This window comes from Aristolochia californica, unplaced genomic scaffold (assembly GCF_029961685.1).
Source record: "Aristolochia californica isolate CCGP_79_NKW_82.1479 unplaced genomic scaffold, dmAriCali1.0.hap1 SCAF_8, whole genome shotgun sequence".
Lineage (NCBI taxonomy): Eukaryota > Viridiplantae > Streptophyta > Magnoliopsida > Piperales > Aristolochiaceae > Aristolochia > Aristolochia californica.
This window is the reverse complement of record NW_027182279.1, coordinates 27,514,720-27,541,766: the sequence shown is the minus strand read 5'-3', so window position 1 is coordinate 27,541,766 and position 27,047 is coordinate 27,514,720. Positions and strand designations below refer to the sequence as shown.

Here is a 27,047-nt window from a genome sequence, read left to right as displayed (position 1 = left end):
GTACACATATATGGTCTTGGTATACTGAGCTAGACAGCAATCCTTGTTTTAAATGTGCTTGGTATCCTAGTAAGAAACAAAGAGCTAAATGTAATCAGTGCTTCTTAGAAGCCTGCATCCCTTATCTCAAAATACTTGGTATAGAACCTGTAGACAATACCATCCACAACAGATTACATAACACTAAGCTAGATATCTTGGTTAGAAAAATAGAAAATTGTGAAGCAGAAATCAGTATCCTAAAACACAGACTAGATATATTAGAAAAAGATTCCTATGATGGGATTACTGTAGGATTAGATGAACCAGAAACCTCTTATGTTTGTAACCAAGACAAAACCTTTTCTAGTATCTTAGTTAGAGCCAAGATTATTTTCCCCAATAAACAATCTTTAACTTTAGATGCCTTAGTAGACTCTGGATGTACTAAATGTATTATCCATAGGAGACTAGTTCCTCTCCAATTTCTTAAGAAAACTACTAAACAAGTCTTTAGTCAACAAGTCAATGGCACATATAACCCATACACCACTTACTTTGATGAAGGCAAGATCCAATTTTATACAAATTGCTCCACCTTTTCTGGATCTTATCCTTTACCATTAACATGGGTTAGAGACCTTAAACTAAAAGTCGACTTTATTTTAGGCCTTAATTTTATCCTTCATAATAATGGCTCCCTTACTATTTCCAAAGATTATCTTCAATTCCATACGGACACCAGTACAATTCCTGTCCGAACCACATACTCTCCTACTCTCACCGGTCCCCTAGATTCAGAATCAGAATCCGAATTAAAAAATAGAGAATTAAAAGAATCAGAATCCAAATTAAAAAGTAGAGAATTAAAAACTAGTTGTCAAAGTCAAATTCCATGTAGTTGTAAACAACTCAATAACCCTACTATTCTCACATTAGAACAACAAATAGACAAAAATATAGTTAAATTAGATAATAAACCATTATGTTATGAGCAAGTGGAATTATATTCCTAGATCCGCAAATCACTTGGAGGATAGTCGGGCTAAAACAGGTGTTTTTTTTCAACAACTTGTTGTGGAGGAAGGTCCTGTTTAGTATGGTTTGTATTTTTTCTTTCTCAGTAATATATTCACACCTTTTTTAAAATATATATATATATATATATATTATGTTATGAAGAAATAGATGAAGCTTTAACCGAAGTCCATATTCAACAATTTCAGACTTTCCTGAAGCCGTAGTTCATACAGGCTTAGTCCCAGTGTCAGTTCAACTCAAGACCTACATCCAACAATTACCAAGTCCTCAAGATTATCCAGAAGAGGTAATGGGTGAAGATGAAGATATGGATGATTGGATAGAAAGATTGATAGATTTAGATTATACTTTCTTAGACACAGAAAAACTATATTTAGAAATAATTAACGTTCATCATAAAGATAAACATCACTTACAACAGATCATAGACAAATTAGACCAATTAGAATATTTTGGAGAGAATCCCCAAAACATTGGGATAATAATCATATACAGTGTAGGTTAGAATTATTAAATCCCAATTATATAGTTAAAACAACCAATATAGAAGCTACTAACCTAGATAGGGAAGATTTTAAACTTCATATCACAGAACTACTAAATTTAGGAATCATTAGAAAATCTGTTAGCCCCCATAGATCCGCAGCCTATATAGTAAGAAAACACTGTGAACAGAAAAGTGGAAAATCTAGAATGGTTATTAACTATAAAAGATTAAATGATAACACTGTTACACATAGCTATAACATACCAGATAAGTCTCAACTAATTAATAAAATTCAAGATAAAAATATATTTGGTAAGTTTGACTGCAAGTCAGGGTTTTGGCAGGTAAAAATGCACCCTGATAGTATAGAATGGATGGCATTCACATGTCCAGAAGGACATTTTGAATGGTTAGTAATGCCTTTTGGTTTAAAGAATGCACCTGCAATTTTTCAAAGAAAGATGGATAATATATTTAAAAAATATGACACTTTTGTTCTAGTTTACATAGAAGACATTCTAGTTTTTAGCAAAACTATTGAAGAACATATAGGTCATTTACAATTAGTATTAGCCACTTTTATGCAAGAAAGAATCATTATTAGCAAAACAAAAATTGAATTATTTAAAGAATATATAAAATTCTTAGGAGTAAATATAGGACAAGGACAAATAGAATTACAAGAACATATTTCCAAGAAAATTTTAGAAATGCCAGATGATCTATCAGATACAAAACAACTTCAAAGATTTTTAGGAGATGTCAATTATGCTAGACCATTTATTAAAGACATAGGAAAAATCATTGGCCCTTTGTATGGAAAAACCTCTCCAACATGCCAAAAATTCTTTCATCAAGAAGATAAAATTTTGGTCAAAAAGGTTAAAGAAAAAATCCAAAAGTTGTCCAAATTACAAATGCCTTTAGACTCCGATTACCTTATAATAGAAATTGACGGAAGTAATTTAGGATGGGGTGGTATTCTTATAGCTAAACCCCATAAGTATAGCAAGAAAGAGCAAACAAAAAATTGTAGTTATGCTAGCGGAAATTTAAAGAGAAAGGAAATATGAGTAGCATAGACTCAGAAATCCTAGCAATAATTTATTCTTTAGAATAATTTAGATTATTTATTATTAACAAACAAGAATTCACTTTAAGAACAGATTGCGAAGCTATAGTTAAATATTTCCAAAGAAGTAAAGAAAATAAAATAAGCAGAAGAAGATGGCTAAATCTAGTAGATATTATTACAGGAAATGGGTATAAGATTGAATTTGAACACATTAAGGGTAAGAATAATAGTCTTGCTGATACTCGTAGTAGGAGATTTTTTGACTCAAAAATTATGGGTAATTGAACAGATGGATTTTCCAAACCATCCTCCACACCAACTTCATCTAGAATTAATAATTATGGTCAAGAATTTCTTAATTTTGGTAGCCAGAAATTAGTAGTTTTTCCTAAATCTAATATTACTTTTAAAACTTTACCAAGCATTTCGGTAACAAAAGAAGAACAATGTTTACTAGAAAATTTATGGCTTTCTTATCAAAGAATTCCAAAAGATCAGAAGTATTTCTTAGCCAGCATAAATGGGCTTTCAGAATATTTTTCTTAGAAAAAGAAAAGTTTTAATTTTTATGTAGTTTTTCAAGGTCATACTCCTGGAGTCTTCCATTCCTGGACTGAAGTTGTTGAGAGCATCCAAAATTTTAAAAGACCCATTTACAAAGGTTTTAATAATCTGCAAGAAGCCTTAGAAGCAGCCAAGTTAACAATAGGGACAAATTATTACATAGCCCCTTCCTTGAAACATGTGAGAGAAGATCAAGTATCCTATGGCGTTGCCAAGGATAATAAAAGAATTATTTTCTGTGACCTTTGAGAAACCTTAGCCAGAACCATACAAAGACTGAATGAGAAAAGAAGACTTCTAGAAGAGAAAAATGACTTCCTAAAAGGATACATCAAATAATTGGAAGAAGAAAACAGAAGACTAAAAACCAAGGCAATAGGTACTATTTGTAACCAGATCCCTACTAGCGAAGGGTTTTCACTAGCTAGTCCGACTCAAACGACTGCCCGTAAAGACTCATCAAGACCGTTGATGGCTGGACATTTGCCAAAAATGTCAGAAGAGAAAAAGAAAGACAAACAACAAATAGAGCCTACAGAAAAGCAGTATACAAACCCAGAGAAATCAAGAAGATGATGAAAGAATATTTTGAAGAATACTTAAAAGAACAAGGTTATGAGAAGAACAATTCAGATGCTTCCAGTAAAACTGGATCCACAAGAATTGGAACTCAGACTATTCAGTGTTATTCCCAAGATGAACACGAAAACTTTGATTTCGACTCAGAAGCCATCCATAATTTGACAACACTTGATGGCAAATAGACTATTAATTTAGAAAAGAGACTGGATAGAAAAGACTAAAAAGACTATTTAGAAAAAAGACTGGATAGAAAAGACTAAAAAGACAACACATGGTACTACTTTCTTTCTTTCTCCTAATTATTCAATCCTATGGTTCAATTCTCTGCGAGCTGAAATGTCTTCATGTCTCTTCATTTGCAGGGGAAAAAGGTCGGTCTAGTAAGAAGCTCAGGACTTCCTCTAAGGTTTTATAATTTTGAAAACCCCAACTCTCGTTCTGTATTTGGTTGCTCTCCTGCTCTTCCCCTGATTGTTTTTTCTTGGCAGGAGGATTATTGAATTGCTGTTGTTGATGATGATGTTGATTATGCCGAAGATTTTGATGAGGATCGTCGTGAAGGTATTACTTTTATTCATTTTTTCGTTTTGTTTTTAGTTTACTTTAGGTGCTTGAATTGTGTTTATGGGTACGGAATATGGATTATGAAGATGAAAGCGAACTAACGAAGAGGGGATTTTCTAAACTCGAATTAAAGCCTGATCATGCAAACCGTCCTTTATGGGCTTGCGCTGATGGCCGGATCTTTCTTGAGACATTATCACCGTTGTATAAGCAAGCCTATGATTTCCTCATTGCAATTGATAAGCCCGTTTGCCAGTATTTAAGATGTCCTTCTATTTTCTTCTACTTAAAACTCTGTGTGGTTGCTCTTTTTCATTTTGTTGGAAAAATGTTGTGCAGGCCAGAGTCTATGCATGAGTATAACTTGGCACCTCATTCCTTGTATGCTACTGTTTCTGTTGGGCTCGAGACTGAAACTATAATTACTGTTTTGAACAAGCTATGAAAGACTAAGCTCCCTAAAGAAATGATTGATTTCATTTATGCTACAACTTCTAATTATGGGAAAGTAAAACTTGTACTTAAGAAGAACCGGTACTTTGTGGAGTCCCCTTTCCCGGAGGTGCGAATTTGGTCTCGTGTTCTATCACAAGTGGTTTATTATTATTATTGATGTTGTTATTATCATTATTATTATTCTTATGGTGATGAGGGGAATTTGGAACTTATGCTTCATATGATACTTGCAGGTGCTGAAGACTTTGCTGAAGGATGAGGTTATATCTAAAGAGAGAATTTATTCCAATGAGGTAATTTATTTTGCTGTTATTTTCTTCCTGCATGTCCACTATATTTTTCTGATGTGTTATTCTGAGTTGTGCCTTTTTATTTTTAGTCTGTTCCCCTTATCCTTTTGGCGAATGACATAAAATTTACATAGGAGTTTCTATGGATTCATCTATATGCCTATTCTTTACATATTTTACTATTATTCAAAATGGTTGCATTTACCATTTAAATCATGAAGTTGTTTGCTTGTTACAGTGGAAGAAAATAACTTCTGCTCTTTTTCTTTTTCATAGAAGGGAAGTGGAGTTTGAACATCTCTTTTGAAAAAAAAAATTGTGCTGTTAAATAATTTAATCATTCTTTGCCTGCATAGTGAATCAAAACTATCATCTCCAAAGCCACTATCACACTGCAGCATGGAAAGATTATTTGTCACTATGGCTAAACCTTCAGATAAATGGTTAAATTTCCATGATAGATTGAGAACTTTGACACAATTATGATGGTGATGCAAACTCTTGATCTATTGTTTAGGGTTCACAAGGAAGTGATGTATTTACAGTTAGCAAAGCTTTGAGTGAAATGGATGGTGGTGGTCATCAGAAGTTGTTCACTGGTGCTGATGTGGCAGCAGTAGCTGAAGAGAAAGAAACCCATTCTTTTGAAATAGAACCTGCTCAAGTAGGGTGGTCTATGAATGATGATGTATATTTAAGTGATTAGTGGTTTTAATTTTTTTGACCTAACTTAAACATTTACAGGTTGAAAGTGTCAAGAAAAGGTGCTTACCAAATGCATTAAATTATCCCATGTTGGAGGAGTATGACTTCAGAAATGATACAGTAAGCTTTATTTCGCACAAATGCTTGATGTTCTGCCAGTTTTGTTCCTTGTCACACATCATGGGTATGTTGTTGACTTGATGTTGCTAACTGCAGGTGAACCCTAACTTAAACATGGAATTGAATCCTCAGGCTCAGCCACACCCATACCAAGAAAAGAGTCTCAGTAAAATGTTTGGAAATGGTGAGGCCTATTGTAAGACAATATTTTTCATGTAGTTGGAAGTAGGCTGCTCTCTTTTGTAGTGTGGAATACCAAATGTCTGACATGGTCTATTTAAAGTAACTTATCAGGAACTTTGGTGGTGATGCTATTGGATGAAAAAATTTTAATTTCAGAACCTCCGTTGTGGTTGCCAGTCATTTGGAATTGTTGTACTGACATAGTGCTTGGTGATATCTTATATCGCGATCTATATCATATAAGATTCTATATCAAGAATATGTTAATGAAGCATAATATTATCATATCCATTCTTGATAATCCTTTTCTACATTTGCTTTCATTTTCTCCTATCAAATAGTCTGGTTGTTCCATGTATTTCTTAATAAATTCTTTCTTTTTACTTGTTGTCGTTGAAAAAAAATTCTTGTTGTGCCTTGGTTTTTGTGTTTTCTGCCACAAATTAGTTGAACTACATTTTACTGATTGGTGTTCTGCATCTTGTCCAAGCATATTGATTTGTTGTACGTTTATATTTGAGCTTTTCTTCTTATATTACTTGACCTTGTAGATGCAATGTCGAGAACCTGTGTGGCTCGATTATTTGCTATTTTGAGGGTGCCAGCTTTGGATGTACCACCCAAGAGGTGGCCTAGAGTTGGTTGGTCAATGCTACCACATGCTTGCACTTGCAAAGATATCATGCTGCTGAGTTATGTAGGAGTTTGCCCTATGTAGAGGATTGAATAATGTGGCAATGATGAGGCTGTCAATTTGCTCTAACATGAGCGAGCCTCTTCATGGTATGAGCCCTCAATTGGTGGGTGCAAGCTGTCGATTGTCAGTCACTTGTTAGAAATAATGTTGGTTTTGAAGAAGACCACCTTGGATGTGTATACCCAGAGGCTTTCATTTAAGAAATGATCTCTTAAATTGAATGCTAGGTTCACACCTTTCTTTAAACATTTGTGTCTTAAAGTTGAGATTTGATTATTTTCTTTACTTCTCTGTGTAGCTTGGTCTTTTCTGTTTCGATTATAGATTTTTCAACATGAGGGTGAACTTGTAGTAAATTGCAGGAAGAGCAAGATCTGGAATTATAGTTCTTCCTTGTGGGGCCGGGAAGTCTCTTGTTGGTGTCTCTGCAGCCTGTCAAATACGAAAGAGTTGCCTCTATTTAGCAACAAATGTTGTTTCTGTAGACCAGTGGGCCTTCCGATTCAAGTTGTGGTCTACTATTCGAGATGATCAGATATGTCGTTTCACTTCTGATAGTAAAGAGAGATTTCGTGGTAATGCTGGTGTGGTTGTACAACTTATAACATGGTTGCTTTTGGCGGGAAAAGGTCTGAAGAGTCTGAGAAGATAATTGAGGAGATAAGAAATCGAGAATGGGGTTTGCTTCTCATGGATGAGGTACATTTCTTGTGTAAAGCTATATTTTAGTTATGTGTGTATGCTTTGGAATTATTGTAGGTGTTTAATGGAAGAAAGGAAAAATTGATGTCAATGGCAAAAAGCGACATAAAATATGAAATAGAGTATGGGCTATGATCCAAAACTCTCACCTATTTGATAATTTTAGTTGTTAGACCATGAGGGAAAACTATTTTGAACTATGACCTAGACCCTCTTGCTGAGTACAGGTTCTTAAGTGGATGATTTTCGGAGCAACTGCTTCAGCATAGCTAAGTTGTTTGTTGTATATACAAAGTGCATTTATGCAGCATCATTTCTTGATCATTTTGGTTAGTGAATTGTGTGTTGTCACTATTGGACGTGGATTGCACACTAGTCTTGTGTGGTTAAGTAGTTCCTGACATGGATATATGATCTTGGTGCTCTTAAATAAAGATTTCACTAAATTTAAACTCTTTCACACTGTTGATTTACACATTCTTTACTTTGGAGATTATCTACCTGCTTCTTGGGCTTTCTAATTGAATTTTTCTTACTGTTTCCTTTTATTTGGGTTTCAAACGGTGTTTTCAGGTGCATGTTGTCCTTGCACATATGTTTCAGAAGGCCATTAGTATCACTAAATCTCATTGTAAACTTGGGCTAACTGGTCAGTATTGGTATTTGATGGATTTTGGATCTGCCCTTCTTAAAGAATGTTGTCTTCACTCTTCTTATTTGCTAGGAACTGACTTTCGAACTTCATACCACAGCAACCCTCGTGAGAGAGGATGAACTGTCACAGATTTGAACTTCCTTATTGGCCCTAAATTATATGAATCAAACTGGTTGGATCTTGTAAAAGGAGGGTTCATTGCAAATGTTCAGTGTGCTGAAGTATGGTGTCCAATGACAAAAGAGTTTTTTTTAGAATATTTGAAGAAAGAAAATTCTAAAAAAAAAATAGGTTAGTTACATATGCTCTCTGCACTCGTTTGTATTTTCACCTTTCTAGATTATTCATAAATTTGGTTATGTAAAAGAATAGTTTCTGATTTTGATTGCCTTAACTATGAAATATGTTATGTCCTACATTTCTTATTGACAGTTGTTATGCATTGTGAGAGCTTGTGCCTCTTAGCATATAGTAATTTTACATCTTTAAGTGTATATCAATTGACAATGCAATTTTTAGTGACATTACAATTTTCCAACAATTTCGAGGTGTTAATAGTCCTGGTTCCTAGACTAATTTAAGTGAATTTACATTTTAAAATGACTAGCTAAATTTACTTTATTTTTTCAAGTGGATGGGTTTATTAATTTAATCTGCATGAAGCTGACTTCGTTAATGAATTGCCCATAGTGTTAACTTGATTTTGACTTCAACCATCTTAGATCTCTCTTTTGGTAGGAGTCAACATATGTAGAAGTTCACCCTTCAGATGAGTATGCCATGATTTTGGTATTGAACAAGTACAATCTTTGCAATTTTATTTGTTGTATTGGGGAATTTCACACTGAAATCATGGAAATACACTGTCATAAACTAATTGGATTGTTATTAAAAAATACATTGATACTGTGTTTATGTCATCATGCTCTTATTTTTAGGATGTTAACAGTCTGCTTCACCCAAAGAGTATTTCTATTAGTTACTCTTCTTTCCTGCTTAACTGTTCTTATATTTTATTTTCTGAATAAAATTGTGGTCTTATTTATTTCTTTACAACGGTCTTTGTTCTTTCATGCTTTATATGTAATGAACCCAAATAAATTCAGGGCATGTGAGTTTCTTATCCGGTTTCATGAACACGAAGTGATAAGATCATTGTGTTTGCTGATAATCTTTTTGCACTTACTGAGTATGCTATGAGAGAGAGAGAGAGAGAGAGAAAGGAATTTCAGAAGGGAGCAGACGGTAGAGGTGGGGCAGAAGAAGAAAGAGACAAGTCCCCCACCACTGAAAGCCTAGGGAAAAGAGCCATCACAGAAACTAGCTCTGCATATTTCGGGTGAATTCTGCAACTGGATCAAGAAAATTGACAGTTCAGCTTTTAGGGATTTTTAGTTCTTCCGATGAAAACCAAAAAGAAAACCCAAATCCCAAAAACTCACTCTCCAGTCAAATTATGCGAAGTAAAGCCCAGAGACGTCTCAGCTTTTCCGTTGTAGAAGATTTTAACTCTCAGAGCAAGGGCGGGTAACAGATAATCCATCAAAGTCTCCTCTCGCTCTTGTTCTCACCCTCTCAGCCGAAGAAGAGGAAGAAGAAAAAAAACAAGGAGAAGAGGAGAAGATATAGGACGGAGAGGCTGCAGAAGAGGGGAAGATATAGGATTGAAGAGAATGTAGAAGATTACAGAGGAGGAGTTTGGTTTTGTTTCTGGTTTTGGTGGCAAGTGAGGTGGCCGGCCTTGCAATTGTCCTGATGTGGGTGTTGGATTTTGTCTTGTAATGAAAGGGAAGAAGGGGATTGGAAGTCTGTTTAGCTCACGGGCTAGGCCATATCATGAGCAAATCATTTGTAATTACTTTTAAGACACTTAGGGTTCCGCCGCTTTTGGGGCTGGATGGAGTTTATTCCACCATTTTGGAGTCTTCCATCTTTAAGTTCGTTTAGGTATCAATAGAGAAATCAGCCTCCCCTATCTTGATTCATTTTTTTTTATTGACTAATCATATGAAGATGAAATTTATTTATCTAAATATACAATTCAACCCTCTTAAAATGTCATGTTGTAAAAAATCAACTTTGTGCATAAATAATTGATATTGAAACAATCAAGATCACATGTAGGACTTACATGAAATAGAGAAGGAGGTAGGCCCCTCCTCTCTTTGCGTGTTGACGAGAACATTGTCGATAGATGGGGTTGGCCTTCCCCTTCCTTATTTGAGGGTTGGGGAAGGGGAACCCCCCCTAATGCTCGTTTGCGTCAATAAAGCCAATTGGAGGGGAAGGCCTCCTTTTTTGGAATGTGATAATCAAGTAACATAACGGAATTTATGAGAAAATAATTTTTTTTCTTCTAAATTCCATTAGTAAAGTTATTTTAGTAGGTATATTATTTTGTTATCATATTCTTGCAATATATTTATTTCTCAAGACTAGAAATTCTCCTTTATTTTGTAAGTCAATTTATTATGATTTTGATTTAAAAGCTTCAAAACACATTTGAAATGAGTCAAATATTACTTTTTATTTTAACATTCTTATATTAGATGCATATTTGAAATGTGATACTTATCTCTAAAATCGGTTTTAGAGATAAGGCATGGTGTGTTTAGGGAGAACGAATGAACCATTGGGCAACCTAGAAAGAAAGTTCCCAAGGAAAATTGAATTCAGATAAAAACTCCATAGAAATCACTTATGATTGTTTATCATTATAAATAGGGGGAGATTGTAGATCTCAAGATCTTCATTGAGATATTTTTTTATTATAACAAATACTCAAGTTACTAATGATATACATAAAGTATGCCTCTTACCTCAAAAGGCCTCAAAAGAGATTTCTGGTAACATATCCTTTTGACCGGCCATGGTCTTCCCAAATGGCTCATACAAAAAGGGTTAGGAAGCAGTTCATCATTAAACAGCCTGCAACACCATTTGTCCAAATAAGAGAGAGAAGAGACTCTACTGAGGAATGTTTGCCCAAACTTCAGGATGACCAACCCAAAAGAGGGTAAAAGAGTAAAAATGTTAAAAAAAATTGACCACTGCAAAGATCAAGTTTAAAGTACAAAGGAGTCAAATTCTTCAATAGGAGGAAGTGAAAACATCGTAAGAGGTCAAACACAATGAAAGAAGTTGGCCACATTCTAAAATTGTTGTTGTGTTGCACAAAAAATATATTCTACAATATTTCAAGCTCAGTTTTAGGAGCTTTAAGTTTCAAAATTTTACTAGTGACCTATTATTGTGTTCAACATCAAAAAAAGAATTTAATATATTTTAAAAAAAATTAACCTTTGTTAACCCATTATTTCTAAAATACAAAAAAAGTCATTTTTTAGCCATAATAACTAATTTTTTGAACGTTGGAACTCGTGCTATTTAACCCAAACACACCCCGAACAAACTTTCTCTCTCATCATAGTGAAAACCAAACCTCCTAAGCCCTCCCGCATGATTCAAGGAGTTTTTTACCTCCTCTAAAGCTTGAAAGGAAGCCAAACTCGATAATTTTTTTCATTGACCTATGTATTTTTTTACTTGATCATATAAATCCTTATCGAATGCTTATCTTTCATCTGTTTAAATGTGTGCCAAGTAAGTTTAAGTTCATATTTGAATCAATCATAACGTTTTGAATAGCTGTGCGGTTGACAACCATTTGAAATCAATTTTGGAGCATCAATAATATCAATACATGTTTGTATGTTGTTTTAGTGGGGTATTTGAAAGGGCCTTTCATAAGTATTAAAATGTGGACCAAATCTAAGTATTTGACATGCATATACTTTGAGATATTTCAATCATTACATTAAGTAGTTGTATGTGCATTACCCAGTTTGCAATTAAAACCAATCTCGAATTTACATGGAGACTACACTTTTTAATCAAGTCATTGAAGATTATATTGACTTGATTATATTTTTAAATCTGTCATTAATGGATATTTTAAGTTGCTAATTACATGGGTAAGTACTTAGAGTTGGTGTACTTATTTGCTTGTGTTTAGATTGTTAAAATCTATCTATTAAGATGTAATTTACATTGGACTATATTCTAAGCAAGTAATCATTTGCAATTGGGTCAAACTTTGAATAGGTAAAATCGTCCTAATTCCAAAATTATTTGAGAAAAATTATCGTGGTTGAGAATAGAAGTTGGAAAGTTGTGTTTGTTGTTGTGTGAGGCATAAGACCTTGTAGGTAGGCGGTGTTGAAAATCTTTTTGTAGGTTTAAGTTGATGTGCCTAGTGAGTTGTTGCAAATTTGTGAAAGTCTAGGCTAGACCACCCTAGTTAGCTATTGGAAAAACCCTTTGCGGTTAGCTAGTGAGCTTAGTGAATTTTTGTAAGTCCTTGCATGGCTTATAATTGGCCTTAAAGACAATTTATTGTAAATATCATAGGGCAACCCCAACTTAACGGAGTTTCAAGGTGCTAAAACATTTTGGGAGGGGGACTAGCAATCTGTGAAAGAATTATGAACTACCTAAAAATATTGTATATGTGTACTTTCTATGTGATTACTCCAGCTTGTACCTTGATCACTATGCATAAATGAAATTGGTTTTAAACTATATATTTAGTTTTACACATTGGATTAATTGAAGAAACAAATACATACATAGGAATTAAGCAAAACCATTTAAAATTAAAAGCAAAAGTTAACAAACTTATTCACCACCCTTCTAAATTTGTTCCTTGTCAACCTTACAAACTATGCCTAATATATACAAAGCATGTGAGAGCATATAACATATTGTGGCCTTTTATCTCCAACTTAGTTTTTTTTTCTAAATTTCACATCTATTAAAATCCCAACCCCAAAGTTAGGAGTCTCACAATGAGAATCTGCACCAGATAGAAAAAGGAACTGTTGGCCATCTCTATGTAGGATCCCTTTTGTTCCAGGTTCATAATAGACTACTCAATCCCTCCCCCACCCCCCACCAAACACAAAAACCCTAGTTTCGATTTCCACGCTTTGATCCTCAGATCATCATTCCCATCATCATCGTCATCTTCGATATCATCTGCGACTAAGTCCTGGGCCCAGACTGACATCTTCTTGTCGCTATCAGCCACCATCGCCAACCAGTGCCTGCATGCCTGGCCATGTGTGCACCAAAGGGCACATCCATGTCTTCTCACAGTTCTTCGTTTCAGCTGCACTTAGAACGAATTAGACACTTCATCTTCAGTTGTTTTAAGTTCAGTAAATCCATAACTGAGCTCTCAGTGAGGTACATCTATGTCTGCATGGATATGGTAAACCTTGGGAATTGACGTAGTCAATATAACAACAACATGCAGAAGCAGCATATATTGATCAACAAACCCAGACGCATTGCTAGCTCCGACTCCCGTGAGGGGTTTGGTTCTGGCATGCCAATGTCGACGATTCTGCTTTCACAGTGGGGTTGTTTCCAGCTCTGTTTCAGTTCCCCTCTACCTCCATTTGCAGGCAGTAGAGTTACTGCTACGATTCCATTCTTGACCAGTTCTTACAATGGATGCCTGAAATAGCATCGCTCCTTGCTCTGCTGCAGTAGGTACATAGACACCTCTGTTGGCATTTCACCATTACAAGAAAGAGAAAAAAAGGGGTCTTGATTCCATTTGCATGGAGATTACATTTTCCTTCTTTTGAGTGGCTGCTCAACAAAATTCACATGTGAGACTGTCTTCCACTATCAAACAGCTGTTCAGAAAGAGAGTGGTCCCAACAAAATTACTGGGAGACCCAAATGATCTGTCTGATGAAAAAAAAGGAGGGTTTACAGTTCTTTCCATGAAGATCCAAGTCATGGAGGACGACAAAGGACAAAGATGTTGTTTTCTAACGTGGGTTATTCACACTGTAGAGATTGGCATCTGTATCAAGTCGAGACAAAAAGCCAAAACAAGAATGGTCAAGGAAGACAGGATTTCTTGATATCTGAAACACATGGAGCTCAAGGACAGTATAAGAAGAATCTCAAGCAAAGCATATAATGAGAACGAGGTAAGTTAAAGCTGGAGAGTTTTTTTACTCTCTATGAGAATTTTGAGGGTTTCTAAGCTTGTAGAAACAAGAGCTATTCTGGAGTTTCTTCAATGGGATTCTCCTGAATTTTATTTTAAAAGCCCCTGATGGGAGTAAGGAATGTTAGCATGTGCTCTCAGGATGCCATTACTCAATTTGAATTGTGAACAAAATCGGGGCCTTATTTAAATGTGTTTTTGGAGTTCAACCAGTAGAGATGAAAGCCAAATAGTAGGACGTTTTTTATCAAATTTTGAGCTTTTGGGGTTTGGAGAAGGAGACATTCTCTCTCTCTCTCTCTCTCTCTCTCTCTCTCTCTCTCTCTCTCTCTCTCTCTCTCTCTTTCCCGACTATATTTGTTTTAAATTCATGCAAGTAAAATGTCAGTGAGGAGAACCCAATCATTGCAAGAGATTGGACTTTCTAATGTGGGTAGGAGGGGCTGTTCGAGGCACCTGAGGGTCCCAAGGAGGTGAATTCATTCCAAAGAATCTCATGTGGTACTAACTTAAAAGACTCTATTCTTGGAAAGATTTTTTTTAATTGGTTTTCTGCTGTTAATTTTGCTGGCACTAGGCTAATTGAGGCATGGCTTGTTAATGGACATTATATTTGGAAAAATTCAGATGACAAAATAAATTTATGATCTTTTGTTAATTAAGAACATAAAAAAATAAAGTAAGAGAGATGAAGATAAGGAAAAAGAAAGAAGTAAAGTAGTAGAAGACAAAGGAAGAAGAAGAAAGAAAAGAGAAACATTTAAAGAGGGCAAACTTGAAAAATTCGACTACACCTCACTCATGCATTGCATTTAATTAAATATGAGAGTGATTACATGATTAAAAAATTACCCCCAAGGTTCTCAATAAACTACACTCGTACATATTTTAATTAAGTTTTAACACTCCTCCTCAAGCTAAGAAATATGCATCAAATAATACCAGTTTGGAGCACAAGGTATCACACTAAGCTAAATGCAATGCCTTAGTAAATATATTTGTCAATTGATGTTCAATTCTCATATGAGGGGTTATGATTCTTCCACTTAGTACACTTAATCTTTGGTGAAATGACCATATAATTTGATGAACTTCGTTCGTTCATAAAAAACAAGATTATTGGCTATAAAGATAAAGGCCTGATTATCGCTTGATAACTATCAATCAAATTTATCTCCCCACCAAATTTTGACAAAAGAGATTGTATCTAGATCATTTCACAAGTGATAGGTGCCATAGATTTGCATTCAACCTCTGTACTTGATCTTGCTATTACTTTTTGTTCACTTACTTTTCAATGCTCCAAATGTTCCCAACAAAGGTACAATAACCAGTGCTTGACTTCATGTCACCTTTTATCCAACATAGTCTCTAGCATAGTAGTCCATCACTTTTATGTGATGCTAATACTTACAAAATATTTTCTCCCTAGTCCTCCTTTTAGATGCTGAAGTATTCAATGAACAACCTTTGCATGAACTTTTCTATGTTTTCCCATAAACCTACTAACTAGTACCACAACATACAATATATCGGCCTCATCACCAATAACATATATGAGCTTTCCAACTAAGCATATATAAGAAGTTAGATCTTTTAAAGGAGGAGAACTAGCATAAAATAAATCAAGATTAGGTTCTAGTGGTGTATCAACTAGTTTAGCTACCAATAATCCAATTTCACTTAGAAGATAAATTATAGATTTCCTTTGAGACAAAATAATACATGATTTGTTTCTTGCCACATCTATTTCCAAAAAAAGTATTTAAGAATCCCAAAGTCTTTAATTTGAAAATGCTTTTGAAGATAGGCATTAATCTTAACAAGTCCACCTTTGTCATCTCCAGACAAAATTTTATCATCTACATAAAGTACTATCAATATCACACAACTTGTTACTCTTTGCAAAATAAATATAGATTGATCATAGTTACTTCTATGAAATCCAAACCCTAGAACAACACGATTGAATTGCTCAAACTATGATCGAAGGGTTTGTTTCAACCCATAAATGGCTTTATGCAATTTGTATGCTTTACTTAACTCTCCCTAAGCAACAAAACTAGGTGGTTGTTCTATATAGACTTTTGCATTGAGATCACTGTATAAAAAATGTCATCCAATTGTTGAAGTGAGCATCCCTTTTTCACAACCATAGATATCAAATTGGTTTGAATTTAATTTATCAACTAGGAAAAATCTCACACGATAGTCAATGCCATAAGTTTGTATGTAATCTTTAGTTACCAATTGAGCTTTGACTTGAATGGTAAAGACCCATATACAATCCACATTTTTGGCATTTAGGAGAGGAATATAAAGAGATACCAAGTACTCCTAAGACACAAGAGCAACACTTTCATCTTCAATTCTAGATTTTCAATGAGGACTCAAAAAAGCTTCGACACAACTAGTGGGAACACATGAAACATCAAGAGTAGACAAAACAAACCTTATAGCAAGAAGAGAATCAATCAAATGATGACAAAAACTTTGAGATGGGAAATCAAGTACATTGTCTAACTCCCTTCCTAATAACAACAAGCAAATGCAAATTAGGAAATAAGGAAGAGGAGGACTCTCCTTCGGAAGAAATGACTACAGGGAGCCTTGAAGAGGAGCATCACAATTCTCAACTCTACCATTATCTGTATCTTCCAATGCATTCATTGGTAGGACAATAAGTACTTCCCCATGAGAATGATCTTTGAACATGTTGGGCCGGTAGTTAAGGATTATCTTAAAAGAAGGAAACATATGTCGAAACATACCAAGTTCTACTTTGAGGGTCATAACATCTATATACCCTTTCTCAAATCTAGGGTAACCCATGAAAAACACTGAATGGATCAATAATACATTTTTTTTCTTGGATGGACTTGAATTATTGTTAAATTCCATGGTTAATCCATATGAACTAGGTTTTATAACTTTTATATAAAATTTGACTTTTACAATCTTTAAGGTCTTCCACTTTACTTGCCATCTTCATAATAGTTTTCTTTCAATTTTTCCTTATACTCAACAACTTAAATCTTCTATTTTCACGCTCCAACTCATACCATAGACCACTAGAGTGTGTAATAAAGGGTATGTATCTAACAACATCAATACTTTTCTTCACTTCAATTTCCAATTTAATGCACAATTGATGGCAATTCAGCTGTTGTAACAGATGATTTAGTTAATTTTGATAGTTGCATAAGACATTAACATCAACGCTTAAGGATCGTTTGTGTCGACTTTGGAAAATAAAATGGTGAGAAAATTATTTTTTCTTTTACTAATTTTCTCATTGGATGATGTTTTTATTGACAAATTCTCTTAGAAAATTTTCTTGCATTTGTGACGCCATTGAAAATAAAATAAAATAATAATTATGTAGTTGTAGTGTTTACAATTGGAACAAAATAAGAAATTAAATATAGAAAATGAGCAATCAACATAAATCTTCTTGGCTTACTTTTCCCGTGATATCAGATTAAGCAATAAGAAACATAGTTATTTTTTTTAAAGACAAGAAGATCAAAAAGAAAACTTTTTTCTATTCATTAAATAGTGAAAAATATTAGAAAAACATTCAAAAAAAAATTCCTCCATTTATTTTTCTTATAATGTTCTATCGGCATATACACACCCTTAAATTTTTTATGACTCGTTACATGTAATCTCCATAACATAAGAAAAATATGTGCTAGCTAGGGTATACCTTGTTATTTTTCAATCATGTTTCTCATGACCTCCACAAACCTGAGGTTACATTGTCCTCATCAAAGACTCAGGTCCAACACATAATCAAAACTAGGAGTGTGCGAAAAAAAAAACTTAAATTCACTCCGTTGGGTGGAGAAGGGATAGAAGGAAAGAACCCTAAGTTCAGGTCAAGTTTGGGACCTGAGGTCCAACACATAATTAAAGTTAGGAGTGGGCAAAAAAAAAAACTTAAATTCACTCTGTTGGGAGGAGAAGGGATGGAGGGAAAGAAACCTAAGTTGGAGGTAGGCTTGGGTTTTCCCAAATTTGACCTAAACTTGATGGAAATACCTTATTGATATTTTTTTAAAATTAAAATAACATATATATATATATATATAACTTATCTATTTTTTTATTTTTTATTATTTATATTTTTACATTGTATAATAATTTTATGCATTGTATTCTTTAATTATTTTTATATTTAAAAAATATTTTAATTGGAGAATTACTAGGTTGACTTGGGAATGAGACAATGGATAATGTTTGATTTCTAAACCGTTCGGGTTTCCGAGTTGGGGTTCGGGTTCTCAAAACCCAACCCATGCTTTCCCATCTGAATTAACCCGCTTTTTCTTTGGCCGGACCAGCTCAAACGGCGTTTACTAGATCGCTGGTTTAGACGAATCGAGCCAAGCAGGGTAAGAAGTCTGTGTGTTTTTTTTTCTCCCTCATTATTTGGGTTTTTATCGACCTCGCGACTCTGCAACTCTGCTACTGTCTTCTCATCGATGGCGGTTAGGGCGACAGTATCTCTACCGATCCCGATGCATAGGAAGCCTCCGGCCTCCTTGGGGAGTCACCGTTTCCCCATTTTCTCCAGTTGACGAGCTTGGTAACCCCCATGTTTCCAAGTCCAACGGTAACCTTGTTCCTTGCTGCGATAATTGCTGGGCTTATTTCAATTCCTACTGCGAGCTTGACCAATGGGCTTGGACTTGTTCTCTCTGTGGCACTCTTAATGGGTTAATGTCGGAAAGAATCGCTCGTTACTCTCGACCGGAGTTATGAGCAGAGATGTGCTCTTCATTCATAGATCTCGAGCTACCTGGTAGAGTTCCATTTTATTATAATTGAACCCGAGTTTTACTAGATCATTTAGCTGTGAGAATTTAAGTCTAATAGCGTTTGATCTTACCAGATGACGGCGAGGAAGCTATGAAGGCTCGGCCGGTTTATGTTGCAGCAGTGGATCTTGCATGTAAGATCTGATAGTCTTTGTGATCATACCCTTCATTTCATATGCGAACTTTGCTACATTTTATCTTTATCGATGTTACTACTGCATTTTGATTTTTTTTCGAAAGTGTTTATTAGTACCTTATATAGAGTTTGTATTTCCTAGATCGAGGTGTAAGTGTTGTAGGGGTGTCTTCTTTTGTTACTGTTAAATGTTTAACCATGGTTTACTGATAAGATGGCTCATGTATTGAGGTGATTATGTTGCTATGTTTGTATGTGTTTTCCTTGTCGAATCTGTATTGACTTGTACAATGGTACTAGTTATGCACTCGATGTATCTGAGTATTCAAATATTTTTATTGTATCATGTAAAATTTTTTATGGTAAACAGCGTTGGCAGGATTACATATTTATCCAGCCAAGATAAATGACGAATTCTTGATTCCCACTTTGGAGTGTTGTGTCCAGACGGAGTAATGGTAACTTATGCAATTGATGAAACTAGTTCAGTCAAGCTGCTTTATGTCCAATCATTTCCTGTATTACGTTACCTGTTAGGAGCCAAATGTTGCCTGAAGATTTATTGGGAGAAAAGATAATTGGTATTCTCTTTTTTCTTTTTTGGTGTCATCAAGCATTAACAAATGGCTACTTCATTAAAGATAATGTTCATGTTTCAGGAACATTGTATAGTTCATTCACTTGAATGCTCATCCACTAAATATTTATGACCCTACATCGATTATGGTATTGCATTGCAGTTCTTCTAACCTTTTTTATTTTTTCTAAATGGATCATAGTAAGCAAAACTTTCTCAAAGATGTCTCAAAAGCCCATCTAAAAGTTGTTTGCGGCTGTGATGCAAAAGCAAGATGATGAGGGTAATCTTGTGTTCATGGTTATCATTCATGGATATTACATGGAGGCGGAATTATAATCATAAATCTTGTCTTCTATAAGTTCAACATGATGAGTTGGCATGAGGCTCAAAACTGTATTAATTATTTTGCACATTTATTAGTGATATAAAAATTTTAAGTTCTCAACATGCTCTATCCCTTACATTGTGCTAGAATTCACTTACTAGTTTTTTGTTTTACTTCTGAACATAAATGCAGCATCTGAGGAGTTTTTGGAGTTGATCAAAAGAGCGCTACTGGCTGCTTTAGAAGGTGGGCAATTGTTTATCTCAGTATTGGCCTTCATAAGGTGATCAATATTTTAGACGATCACCCTCAGCTTTTCACACATTTGTGGTTGCATTGGTAATTATTATTCTTGTTTATGATAATGTTTTAATACCAATTACCTTTTACATTTGCAGCACTTGGGCCGGGTTCTCTGTTTGGGCTTGTTACATTCAATCATAAGATAGGCTTATACGATGTGCAAGGACCCATACCAGTTGTCAAAAATGTCTTTATTCCCCCCAGATACAGATGCTTCATTGCCCTTTGAGCTTGAAGATGCCATGCCATTGTTTTCTTTCTTGGCTCCTGTATGTTTATGATGGACAATGTCAACATACCCTTGACTTCAAATTGTTAAAAAAAGAAGAATCTCTACCAACACTACAATCAATTGGAAAATGGATTTTAATGAAGGTTTGGTTCATTCTCCAACAGGTAGATACTTGCAAAGACCGAATAGCTGCAGCCTTGGAAACACTGAAACCTACAACTTCATGGGAAAGAACTATAGCTGCTGGACAAGGACATGATGGTATATTATTAGGTGGCAGAGGTTTTGAAGCTGCAATGGAGGCTCTAATTAACTACCTTGGATCAGAATACGGAAATACATTTGCACTGGGTATGGTAAAGTCCAATTCTTACTTCCCTGTACTTCTTTTACATTATCATGGACCAAAATAAATTAACATATGTTTCTTTTATAGTCATCTTTGTTCTAACTATTTAGTGATGTTTGTTGAAAATCAAGTAAATGCATATTACCTGTAAATGGATTTACAGAATGACATTTTGTTTCTTAGGAAGTGGTCTTGAATTGCAAAGCCTCTATCCTTGGATGAGAAAAGGCTTCTGATTCCCATTGAGGATGGAGCAGTGCTATGAGGAAATTTCGGTTAATCTTTTAACTTATTGACATCTGGTGGCACCAGATTTAGATCATCAAACATTCTTGCAGTTACTGCCACCAACGTGTGTCATCCATGTTTGATGTCTTCCTCTTTTCCATGCACAAGATATATCTGGTTCTGTTTTCCTTACGGGTAGACTTACTCTTTCAACTAAAATCTATCATTAATTTTTTTCTAATAAAATCTTTTTCATTATTGAAAAAATGGCTTGTACCCCTTATTGCTGGATGCTCTCTCTTTAAAAAAGTTGAGTGTTTTCATTGTTCTTTTCCCATTGATGTTCATTAGTCATATGTATGCAACTTATTGTGAGGGATAAATCTGAAGAGTCATTCCTTGTTTTTCTATTCGTATTTTTGAAGATTTCTGCTTTGAATCTAGGATTGTCTTTATCCCTCACTATGAAAAGTATATGTTAATTCTATTAATTATGTCTTGTGAAACCATAATGGCTGGAAATGAGCTAAATGTTGCCAATTGAAAGAATTGGTTTTTCAATGGTTGATTATCGGTTTCCTGGAAAAGCACTGGTCACAATTTTTTTGGATACTTCCTCTTACCAGGTAATAACATGTTCTTTTCCTTGGGTGGAGTGTTTCCTCACAAGGGCGACAATAGGGGCCTGGAAGAATATCTTGTCTCAATTTACCTTTCTGAATTTTGTTTTCTTAAAATTGATTGTACCAATTGCATTAGTATTTATAAACATTCGTTTATTGGTTATGTGGCTCCAAAATCGACTGCATTAGTGACTATCAGCATTTGTTTATTAGATATTTATGTGGGTCAAAAATTTATTGCAGCTAGGGTTTTTACATTTTTGTCTGGTCCTCTTGATTATGGAGCCAGTCAATTAGATACAAGGCGTTATGGTGAGCAATATGCCAGTAAATGAGAGGATGTAGACTGTGCACGGCTTCCAGAGCAAACACCCTTCTACAAAGAACTGGTAAATTGCCTTATGCCTCTATATACACCCAAGTGCTGAAATGGTTGAGTTTTGTAGAATCTATAGATCTTTGGAAAAATAATCCATGATGACTTTGCACAGGCAGCTGTTGCTATCCAATCGGGGGTTTGTGTGGACATATTTGTTGTTACCAATGAATATACTGACTTAGCTTCATTAAAATTCCTTAGCATCGAGAGTGGCGGCTCACTGTTTCTGTACTCTAATACTGATGACTCTACACTTCCTCAGGACATGTAAGTTGATTTGCTTATATCCATCATTTTGAGAAATCATACTTTTTTTATTTTCTTGTGAATGAACGTGGAATCACATTTTTTGAATGATTGAAGAATGACATTTTTTTTGAAATGATGTAGAATGACATTAACTATTCATCTACACTGAAGAGTAAATTTCACTCTTAATTACTCAAAAAATATTTTTTTAATAGGGATCATTTTTTTTTTAAATAGATTTTGGTGAGACGATTTGGCCTGCTCATTCATTCATGGGGTGCCATACTATGAAAAGATCATGCTTGTAATGTTAGAGCTTAGGTGTTGCATGGGTTTAGTTATGCAGTGGAAAGTTGAATTTACTTTTACCTGTGTCGGCCTAGTTGCGTCCTTGGGATAACCCACACTAGTCAGCCTCCCTTGCATACAAATAGTTGGCACACAATAAACCATTTCTCATATACACAAATCTGTCTACATACAAGATATTCGAGCGCTCCTTTGAGTCTCTATGTCAATGTCTAATTGATTGGCACTCATCCAGCCCCCCTATATATAGTTGGGGAAATTGCTGGCCACATGCCCCTTCGAATGGTCATGTGTTTCTTGGCACATGCCTCCTCATGTACAACCGCCCCAGCTAACACCCCATGGCCCACGTGACTAGAAACCGTTTAGGAACCATTATAAGCTGAATTTTGATGGTAGCACCTTTGGGAACCCGGGTTTGGATGGTTTTGGCGGGGTGATTTTTTATCCGGGCGGCACTGCCATACTCTCTTACTGTGGCCCTCTTGAAATTGCTGACTCGACCATTGATGAGCTCTCTAGTCTCCTTCACGGCTTGTGTATTATTAAGGATCACTTTAGTGGTCTCCTTATAATGGAGGGAGACTCCAAGGTCGTCATCGGATGGTGCTCCACCTCATCCTTCCCCCCGTGGCGTCACTGGCAGATTTTTCACTTCGTCTCATATACTTAGATCAGCCATTTCGGTTGCTGATTTGTGTATCTAGGTCCCCCCTTCAATCTCTTATTGTTAGGGGAGGTCTCCCTTGATGTATCTTCCCTTTCTTTGAAATAAGTTTATCATCATTAAAAAAAAAAGTTGGCTGCCACTAATCTGACTTGCCTCCATGCCTTGGTGTTCAGGCACTAGTCCGTATGTGCTCAGCCAATACGTACAGTGCCTAGGGTGGCATCGAGTCGAGTCGAGCCGAGTTTGAATCTGCATATGTTCAAGCTGGGCTTGATTTAAATACTTCAAACTCAAGCTAGAGTCGAGCCCAGCCTTAAGCTTAAAATTGGAATTGAGCTTGAGCAGGGTTCAAGCTCCAACCTACATTTAAAACTTTGCATAAAATACAAGTCAAATAAACTGTGCATAAAATTATGCATACATTTTACTTAAAATTGGGCATGACCTTTGTACATAAACTCTGCATAAAATTGTTTATAAACTCTGCATAAAATTGTTTATAAACACTGCATAATATTATGCCAATGTGATTTATATAAAAACATGACCTATATACAAAATGTGACTTTTATATACATTTCCCACTCTCTTGAGCCTAGCCAAACTCGAACCTGTATATGTTCGAGCTTTGCTTGATTTGAATACTTTGAACTTGAGTTCGAGCTCAAGCTTATCTTTGAGACTAAAATTGGAATTGAGCTCAAGCCCAAGAATTTTAACCAAATTTGAGCTCAAGCTCGAGTCGGGTTTGAACTTTAACCTACATTTAAAACTTTCCATAAAATACATATTTAATATTAAGTTCAAAGAATCCTAAAAGTATGGAAAACAAATAGAGATAATCTTGCATATCAGAGTTATTAAGAAACGAAATATGACTAGATCTATAACTCATAAAGGATCTCAAAATAATTTGTATTGCATAAATTCTGTACTACATTGCATGGAGAGAATAAGGATGAAGGAGATCAAATGGGAAAAATGAGCTTACCTGTGGCTGACATATATTCCGTGACTTTCATCTGCAACGCCCAGGTCAGCAATGCCTAAATACGGTTGTGCGATGAAGAGATTGAAAGCGCTGAAGATGGAACATGGCGGAAATAGGTTGAGGAAGGACTGAAATACGTAACTTCCGTAAAAATCTGAGCATGCATATTACTAGTGGTTGGTAAGATGCATGCTCTCTTTTCTTTTCTTTTCCATTTTCCTTGTGCATCCAAACAAGAGAAACCACATTTCTCTTTTTTTTCTCTCTTATTTTTCATGGGCATCCAAACAAGAGAATCGATCTTTTAGTCCTATTCCTCTTCTTGGGTAAATCTTCTTCAACGTCCGTCATTTCTGAATAACTGGTGCGCCCAACACTCTCAATAATACCATACGGTTTGACATTGTGCACAGCCCCTTTAGGGAAAAACCTCGCGGAAGGGAGCCAGTCCTGGTTATGAAAAAGTTGAGTCTCATCCCGCTCCAACCACAGATCGTAGCCTCCAGAAAACTGAGACCTGTTAGCCAAAGCCTTCAACTGCTCGTCGGCTTTGATGGAAAGGAGAGTCGGGGCTTGCTCAACAACCTCCCACGGTCGCTCAAGCTCAGAAACTGCGGCTCTAAGTTCTGCCCTCTGCCACTTTTCGTAAATCTGGCACTCACGGCATAGACTGGCCTTTAGGAGCTGTTTGGCTTTTTTGGCCTGCATCCGCTTCCACTGCCATTTCGAGACTCCGCCGAGGTTGGTACAAGGCCCCCCACCCAGTTTGTCACGAGGTCAGATGAGCCTAAACTCACTTAGGCTAGCGGAAGTCCAACTCCCGTGATGGCCTACCTTCAATCCGTCAAAGGTAGTATAGCCTCTCACCGGATCAACGTTGCAAACTCCTTCCTCTCAAATGAAGCACGAGAAATGAAAAGATAGAAAGACAATGGAATAGGAAGAGAAAGTAACCTTGTATTAATACTAGAGAAGATTACAAGGAGTGACCGTCCAAGGTGGAAGGCCAGCACTCTACAAAAACTCTCCCTCTCGTCTATGCTGAATGAATCTACAAGGGTTGAATGCCTTGGTATTTATAGGCTTCAACCCCTCCCTTCTCTCATGCTTCCGTCCAATGAGAGCAGAAATCCTCCCTTATAAAATCTCCTTGATTTGATCCTCCATTCAAATCCCTTGATTTGCTCCTTTTTCTTCCGTCCAATGAGAGCAGAAATCCTCCCTTATAAAATCTCCTTGATTTGATCCTCCATTCAAATCCCTTGATTTGCTCCTTTTTCTTCCGTCCAATGAGAGCAGAAATCCTCCCTTATAAAATCTCCTTGATTTGATCCTCCATTCAAATCCCTTGATTTGCTCCTTTTTCTTAAAATTCGTCCTCCCCCTATCCAATGTCCAAGAAAGGACACCTCTTGCAACCCAAAGGAGCATTTCTCCTCCTTGACATACAGCTGATTATTTCTCAACGTTTCGAACACCTTTCGAAGGTGTTTGTTGTGCTCGTCCATACTCTTGTTGTACACCACGATGTCATCCAAATAAACAACGACAAACCTGTCCAAGTATTCGGAAAATACCTCGCTCATGAGAGTGCAAAATGTTGCAGGTGCATTGGTTAGGCCAAAGGGCAGAACCATGAATTCGTAAGCCGCATATCTGGTTACACAAGTAGTCTTCCCCTCGTCTCCTTCAGCAATCCGGACTTGGTAATAACCACTTCGAAAATCCAATTTGGAGAAAACTTGCGCCGCTTTCAATTGATCAAAGAGATCTGCAATAAGAGGAATAGGGTACTTATTCTTTATAGTTACCTTATTGAGCGCCCTACAATCGATGCACAATCTCATACTTCCATCCTTCTTAGTCTGAAACAGTACAGGGGCCCCATAAGGTGTTTTGCTTGGCTTTATGAACCCAACGTCCAGCAGCTCACTGAGTTGCCTTCGCAGTTCGTCCAGCTCTTTGGGCGCCATTCGGTATGGTGCTTGTGTTGGCTTTCTTGCTTCGGGCTCAAGCTCTATGCGATGGTCCACCCCTCTCCTATGTGGTAACCTCGTTGGAAGTTGTTCAGGCATGACATCTCTATATTCATGCAGTACGACTTGTATCTCTTTAGGGGTAGGCATGACCTCTACCTGCTCTATAGCACAAATAAAAGCAATGTAAGTAGAGCGGCCCTGCTTAAGACCTTTCTTAAGCTGGAGGGCTGATAGCATTAAGTCCTTTTTTGTTACATCTTTGTTGTCAAGTTCAGAAATAGTACAAGGACTTTGCTCGTCCTTAATCCCCACTACCCTAACATGCGGCATTACAAATGCCTTACAAACCATGAAAAACTCTATTCCCAAAATCACATTGAAATCATCCATGACAACAATAGTAAAATTCAGAAATCCAACCCACTTGCCTATCTCCACCGGGACGTTCTTGGCAATGCCTTGGACTTCACGAGCAGCAGAATTTACAGCTTTCATTTTGTTCCCATCTTTCTCTCCTCGTATATTTGGGCACCTAGCCTCCTCCTCCAAAAGGAAGTTGTGGGTGGCACCAGTGTCCACCACTGCTCTAACAGTAAGTCCAGCAAGTGTTAGAGAGATAAAAAGAATTTCTCTTAAGGGTCTTACCAGAAGTGGAGTAGCCTTCTCCTCTTTTGAACGAACAACAACATGGAGAAGTGTTAAAGAGCCCAACCTAGGCTCAATCCCTCCATTGTTCACCTCAG

The 27,047-nt window shown here is 36.0% G+C and overlaps 2 pseudogenes; both read left to right on the top strand.

Annotated features, from left to right (window-relative positions):
- The window catches only part of LOC137938370 (protein transport protein SEC23 D-like), a 118,361-nt pseudogene that overhangs the window by 24,523 nt on the left and 66,791 nt on the right, over nt 1-27,047 (top strand).
- LOC137939323 (general transcription and DNA repair factor IIH helicase/translocase subunit XPB1-like) lies at nt 3,719-9,443 on the top strand (annotated as a pseudogene).